The sequence below is a fragment of the Vanacampus margaritifer genome, chromosome 11 (assembly GCF_051991255.1).
Source record: "Vanacampus margaritifer isolate UIUO_Vmar chromosome 11, RoL_Vmar_1.0, whole genome shotgun sequence".
Classification (NCBI taxonomy): Eukaryota; Metazoa; Chordata; class Actinopteri; order Syngnathiformes; family Syngnathidae; genus Vanacampus; species Vanacampus margaritifer.
The window spans coordinates 5,797,539-5,805,000 of NC_135442.1; the positions used below are offsets into that span (position 1 = coordinate 5,797,539).

A 7,462-nucleotide genomic window follows, 5' to 3' on the forward strand; every position below is an offset into this window, starting at 1 on the left:
GACTACGCGAGCTCTCTAAATTCCCTTCAAGCTAGGACCATCCCTTTTGATACCAATATTGTGGTGGTTCAAGCAAATATTTTGAATTGTCATGTATCATTAATTGAATTAAAACGCATACACTAGCACCCCTGCGGCTGATTTGAACTGTTATATTTTCCATTGTTGCGTTATTCTCCATACCCTGTGGGACACCAAGAACGTTCCTCGCTGCACAAAGACCAACTCGATGCCGATGGCTCGAATCAGTTGAGTCATTTGGAGGCTTTGCTTATCTAATGGTCGGGCGATGGCAGATGCCTTCATCCTGCATTAAAGTCACCCTACGAGAACGAGTGGCCGGCGAGAGAGGACTACAGTAAAACCGACAATGGCAGCTCCGTTTTTTTTTTTTTTCCTTCAACATTTATAGCGCCCAGCAGGTGTCAGCCACAGCAGTCGCTCTGCCCCCAATGACACCCCATGGCTGGCCATCTCTGACGCATGAAAGGGAAGCGAGGAGAGGGATGGGGCTGGGCGGGGGGTGTTAGCTGCCGCCTGGGATTAGGTACCTGAGTCTAATCTTGAGGGGCAGTGGGCTCCAGTGGCGGTAAAGTGTTTTCTGGGGGAATTTCTCGCCGTCTCCACCAGCTGATTATTTCCAGATTTTAGTTCTGCCTGAGCGGAGATGAGATCTGCACAGTTTTTGCCAGGCGTGGTTAAGAGTTACACTCAGATGAGTTGCAAGCAGGCGTTAGCACTAGCCATTTTCTAAATGTTAGCATCTTGAATTCTAAAGTGTTGGGGTTAAATGCGGTTTGGGGAAAAAAACAAAAAACGAAGGCATTCAGCTCTATATGGCTTCCCCCTTCCATCCGTGTCAGCACTGCTCTGTCTACTCTTGCTCATTAACCTTGCTTGTTCTTCCACTTCATAGAACTGCTAATATGCCCACCACCCCCAACGCTTAGAAGTCTCAGGAATCCTTTGAATGAGGGTAATACATGCAGGCACTGAAATACTGGGGAGATATTTGCCTCCACCAGAAATCACCTACATATGAACCCACGCTCACCAGCCACTTCATTAGGTACACCTACACAAGCGTCGGATAAATAAATCTCCTTACAAAGATATAAACAACAGTGTAAAAGTTTACTTTGACTAGTAAGTAATTAACTTGTTTACGAAGGTAGTTTAGGAACGAGACTGTAGGTGCTAGCTGGGGGCAGTGCAATTATAAAAAAGTGTGATTAAAATAATTACGAATAATTCATTGTGAAATATCACAAATTTCAGGATTGCTACAGCTGAAGGCAAGATCAATTCAAGACTTTAAGCTATTTTTTAAATTCCATTTGATATTCAATTTAAGACCATGTTCCCAATGTCCCATGTTGTCACTGTTTTGTTGGTTCCATTTTTGTGACCATGGGAGTTATTTGGTAAATTATCTTTAAGAATCTTGATCTATTTTGAGATTTCAGGCTTTTAAAATCCTGCAAAGACTTGTGAAAACTTGAGTTAAGACATTTAAATGCCAATTAACTCAGATTCACTGCCATTGACGGCTATAGACGTCAAAAATTCATTTGAACTATTTCTATTAGTTTAACTTTTTTTTCTTACACTTTTGTTAACGAGAGTATGAAAACCTAGAATTTTTATTATTGTACATTTAGAACAGATATAAAATTTGTGATTAATCGTGTGTTGACTAGTGAAGTCATGCAATTAATTACGATTAATTTTTAATCGCTTGACGCCCCTAATTTTTGATAATATTTTCTCTTTTTTTTTAGGCTATTAAATTAAATTAAACTAAATTAATTGCATGACTTCAATAGTTAACTCACGATTAATCACAATTTTTATATCTGTTCTAAATGTACAATAATTTATTCTAGGTTTTCATACTCTTGTTAACAAAAGTAGAAAAAATGTTAAACTAATAGAAATAGTTCAAATGAATTTTTGACGTCTATAGCCGTCAATGGCAGTAAATGAGTTAAGGCTGTGTTTGTGTATTCATGGCTTCAATGCCTATTAAGACCCCATTCGCTCTTTTTTAAAGACGAGCGAAGATGATCAAGACAAGAACCGTACACTCTCACTTTGTTAAATAATTAAGTGCCAACAACCTTGGATAATGAATGAAGCGATTTGAGCAGCTAACTGACAATAAAATGATCATTTCACTGATCACAGTCGGATTGATGCATTCGGATAAAATGAGGACACTAAATGAACCAATAAATGATCCATTTAGCAAATTTGAATGTAAAATATATGTGATACAAATAAAGTGGTGCCTTGACAAACAAGCTGATTTTCGTCATCTTTTATACAAACTGAGAAAAGCACCAACTGCAGAAACAAGCCTCATAAGAATGCTTTGTCATGGGACGCCACAATCAAAAATATTTGAACATGCATGCACAACAAAGTGACAGCTGTGAAAAGATGATAAGTCCGCTTGAAACTGAAATGTTAAATTGATATTGGACAATAACCAAAACTACATTTCGAGTTTATGTCTTTCACAAAAAACAGTGTACAGTGCACACACTAATCGTTAATCTCACAAAAGGTACAAAACCATGCAACTGCTAGTTACCATAGTTACTACTAGATTAACTACACTCATGCCCTGTTATTACAATTAACCCCTTTCAGGCCTTTGACTGTTGTTTAAGTAACAATTTGTATATTGGAGTAAATTAAAATTGTAAATTTAAAGCCTCAATTGATGAGTCTGGTTTTAAAAATGTTGAGCTGCTTTTTGTTGTTGTTAGTGATTTCTCGATTGCCCTTAATTATTACCGTTACAATTATTTATCCTGACGCCTCGCAAACCTTTTAACCACGTGTTCTCCCCCTGCTTGTCCTCAAATTTGTGTCATTCTGAGCCAATCAGCCATCTAACTTTACATTAATTAGCAGAAAAGTCCAAATACCAATTTAGTGAGTTATAGACTTGACATGGACCTTTCGTTACAGTTTTTTCAAATGTCTTAATTACATTTTGTGCAACCGTGTTCAAGATGTGGAAATATGTAATCGCAATAGCCACTTGAAGGGGCGATTACTGTAACCATGACAACAAAGGAAAGGTCCCATAACTTTATTAAACTGGGAATATTAACACCACAATCCCTCACAGCCTAACAAAGTATATATTTTATTGTCTATCATGCTAACTTGAACCAACCCACATTTGCGTCCAGTAAATTATGTTAGCTCCCTTTGGGAATAGGGGCTTAAAGTAGATTGTAGATACAGTAAAATACAATGTCTTGGTCGATATGCACGTTTTAATCACATCATTTGCAGAAGATGTAATTTTACTACGAACGCACATTTCAGGGTAGGGTCAGTTTATTTTAAGATTGTGTCAACATCTTTCACAGACTGGGAAGGATTCAAATGTACAAATCAACAAGAGAATGCTGGGCTTGTCTCAGAGGTCTGAAACTCATTAATTAAGCATTCAACTACTATCAATCCATTAGTTTTCCATTAAAATAATAATGTTAGATTTAAATAAGAGAACATTCAGAGAGAGTATCCCATCCTATTATACAGTTACAGTATTTTTTTTCTGTAGCTTTGCAAAAGGGGAAGTAAAAACAAATTGGATAATGTGGTTGCAAAAGTGTGCACACCCTGTTGTAAACGGGTGTTGCTCTGTTCAGAAATGATTCAACCACATTCCAATTCATGTTAAATGGGAGTCATCCACCATTTGAAGCCTAACTAATAAAGCTCCGGTGTGCTAGTAGGCTTTTTTTTTTCTTTCTGTGAAGTGTGAAGGTGTTCATGCTAATTGTGGCTGCCATTTTCAACTGTTCACAAATCCTTCCAAAGACCCAAAGGATGCTGCTGCCACTATTTCTATGTTGATGAGTAGGGGTGCACGATTTATCGGCCCCGATTTCCTTAATTTCAGGGGATAAAAAAATAAACCGATCTTTTCCACCAATCCAATCTCCCTCCTCAGACGTCTGAAATAATCAGCCATTGTCCTCCTGTTCTGCTGAGATGACTAATAGGCTTTTTTATTTTTATTTTAGAGAACTATTTCATGTGCAGTTACAAAACAACCTGTTTGTATTATTTCACAGATATTTTTTTTATTGGGTTCCAATGAAACACGATTGGAACATTGAAAGTGTATGTTGCTTGTTATGAAAATAAAAAATAAAAATCGGCAAAAATTGGGAATGGCAGGTCAGACTTTTTTTAAAAATTGCAATTGGTGCACCCCTAGTGATTAGATGTGTTATTTTTATACCAAACATACATTTTGGAATCAGCATCGGCCTAAAAAGAAAATCCTCATCAGTCAGGCCTTAATAATTTACAGCATTACGATCTACAAAAGAAGAAATTCTGCTGCAGCTATTTATTTCCCAACATTACTAATCACTTACAACCAACATTTGAGTCATTCGGCGAGTACAAAGATTCTTGCTTGATTTTTTTTTTCTAAAGACATTGTTTTGTTCTGTCTCCACACAATGCCCGCAATGTGTGACCGTGGGTATTGTTCATTATGATTTTCTCACTGAAACACATACGGCTAACTGACTTGAGTGGGTGCTCAGACAAAAGAATCTAATTAGTAGGTGCAGAAAGACACAGAAGGAAATCAGAATGACCCTACAATCATAGGACAAATACGCCTCCCGAAGCTTCAATTCTCCCTTTACTTAAGCATCAAGAGTATATCAAAGCTCTTTGTTGTCTCTATTCATTGCCATTTGATGGCACGCTCAACACTGTAAAACCCTCAGCGCTCGCTCTAATGATGACAAAGGAGGCCAACGTGGCAGCGAGATCCAGGGGAATTTAACAAAATCCTCATTTAAAGGTCTAATAATTAAGATATTGATTAATTAGTACTACATTGATTTACAGTCACACTTTATCAAACCATGACGCTCTAATTACAGTGCCATTATGCCACAGGCTGACCTACTCCTTTTTTTGTCACATGTAATGAAAAAGCATTTCTTTAACAGCCTTTTAAATTTTTGACCTGTAAAATTTTAATGGGGACTACGGTGGGTGTTGAATGTGGATTGGCAGTAAAGTCATGGGTGGCTAATGTCTGTGAGGCTGGTTAAGTGGCTGTACACACACCGGGGGCTGAAGAACCTCTCTAGAGGGATTGGTCAGGATTGCTCTGCTTCAACAAATTAGTATCCGAAAAATACATTTGATGGTCATAACAAATCCTGCCTTTTGTAGTGTTTACATTTCAAAAGGGATGAAAACAGTAATGGCGTACCTGTAACGTGTTTTGAAGATGCACTGCTTGCAAAGTTATCTCAAACATGGTGACTGGTGAGTGGTGGTTAGTTAATGAAGAGGTGTTGAGCAGGAATTGAATATGAGGCTCCACTCCAGTGTCATAAAATGGCACTTCACCCACTCAGGAAACCACATTTTCCTCCTGAAATTCCAATGGGGACATGAGAGTGTGGTAAAAAACCATCAACGCAGTTTTGCCTAAACATTGGAAAGGATCAGGGAGGGACAATCTGGGAATGTTGCACTTTACGTGCTGCCCCGTTGGCCTGCTAAGTATCAGGGAGGGGTATTTCCGTCAACCCTCCTGCTGTCTGTAGGTAGAAACAAAGAGACAACCTGACTACAGGATGTATTCGCCTTCCTCAACATGGTTAACTAATTGAACAGAAGTGTCTTGAATTAAAAATGTCAAATTTGCATAAATATGAGCCTTTGTTATTCGGATCATTACTGGATATTGGTACTCTTTTCATCCTCTTGAAAACACAAAATATTTTACTGAAAGTATAAATAAAATGACCACAAACTGATGTCCGTAAAAAAAAAAAGTTTTAAAGTAGCATTTTTTTTTTCTTTTTGCCCCAGATTTCCCTTTAAATCAAGTAAGTCCCCAAGGCAAATTTTAAGTTTCAAAGAAACATTTGCCATTTAAATGTAAATGAATAAAATTGGACATTAGTTACTGGTTAGATTTATTTAAAGTACAGTGTGCTTGTGTGTCACAATTTTGCCCTCCAAAATATTAATTAAATAATTAAAAAATAGTTCCCATGAATCCTCTTTTTGTTGTGCTAAAACAGCCCAGTCCTCGAGAGCACCTAGCCCAGGGGTGGCCAAGTTCGGTCCTCGAGAGCCACTATCCAGCCTGTTTTCCATGTTTCTCCCCACTAACACACCTGATTCATGATCAGGATCATTATCAGGCTTCTGCAAAGCTTGCTGATGAGCTGATCATTAGGTTCAGCTGCGCTGAAGGAGGGAGACATGGAAAACAGGCTGGATAGTGGCTCTCGAGGACCGAACTTGGCCACCCCTGACCTAGCCAATCTGTTTTAGAAGTTTCCTTTCTCCAACACACCTGATTTATATGATCAGGATCATTATTAGGCTTCTGCAAAGCTTCCTGATGAGCTGATCATTTGATTCTGGCGTGTTGGAGAAAGGAGACATTTAAAATAGGCTGGATAGAGGCTCTTGAGGACTGGTCTCGGGCACTCACATGCTAAATTATAATAAAAATAAACTGAAGTGAAAAAATAATAATAATCACAAACTTGTTTGTGATTTGTACTGATATTTTTTTGTCGTTTGTGACCAGATAGCCAACTAAAAATGTCCTGTAGTGTTAGCTTACAGCATTAGCTCCCCATAACTAGGACTTAAACACCATAATCAAAAATTGACAAGAACACTAGCCAATGAAGGTGGCCAATAATTCATCTCTAGGGTCAGAACATACAAGAAGGGGGAAAAAATGCCCTTCAGTAAAACTATATTGATGCTGTTTATGTCTCAGTGAGTATTTCTGTTTTCAGAATGTGCAAACGTTAGCAACAGGTCTACTAGCCTAGCATAACAAAACTCAACATTTGTCAGTACTCACCTTGAGCTGTAACATGGTTTCAGCGCAGCTTCACACAACACGCTCACACCTTGCACTGGAGCAAATGTATGTTATTATAAGCAATGTAAAATCCCACCTGGTATTTCAACGAGGAATTAAGTTACCTTGTGTTGAATTTGACAGCTGGACTTTTTCTTCAGTGAACGCCTGTAGGAGGGTATTTAATACTTCCGTTGTGCTAGGCGCCATCTAGTGGCGTGGATCATGACTGTACTGTACTTAATAAAATAAAAACAGAAATTGGGCTTAACTGATTTTAATATGGTTAAGGTTAACTTAAAATGTTTTTTTTAAGGTTTTGAAAATCAAATTGTTGTCGTTGCTCCATCAATGCTTGATGCAAAATATATTTAATGAGTCAATCCATCCATTTTCTATTTTCTTTTTCCATCAGGACCACAAACATTCACACTCCATACAGGAAGGATGGAGCGCGGATTCAAACCCCAAACCTTAAAATGTGAGGTGAATATGCTTGTCAGCTGTGCCACCCTGAGTATGTAAGTAAATTTGATTTACTCTATATTGTTATTCGGACAGAGA

General features: G+C 38.0%; 1 protein-coding gene across 5 annotated transcripts in view; it reads right to left on the reverse strand.

Annotated features, from left to right (window-relative positions):
• Positions 1-7,077, reverse strand: part of fign (fidgetin) — a 77,199-nt gene extending 70,122 nt beyond the window's left edge. For 3 of the 5 annotated variants that reach the window (XR_013296032.1, XM_077580806.1, XM_077580807.1), the window contains exons 1-3: positions 7,024-7,077; positions 6,899-6,953; positions 5,273-5,437 (exon numbers count right to left, since the gene is read on the reverse strand). The gene's annotated coding sequence lies outside the window, so the exon portion shown is untranslated. The remainder of the gene's footprint in view (positions 1-5,272; positions 5,438-6,898; positions 6,954-7,023) is intronic. The other 2 variants (XM_077580809.1, XM_077580810.1) reach the window with 1 other exon arrangement.
• Between the last annotated feature and the right edge of the window lie 385 nt (positions 7,078-7,462).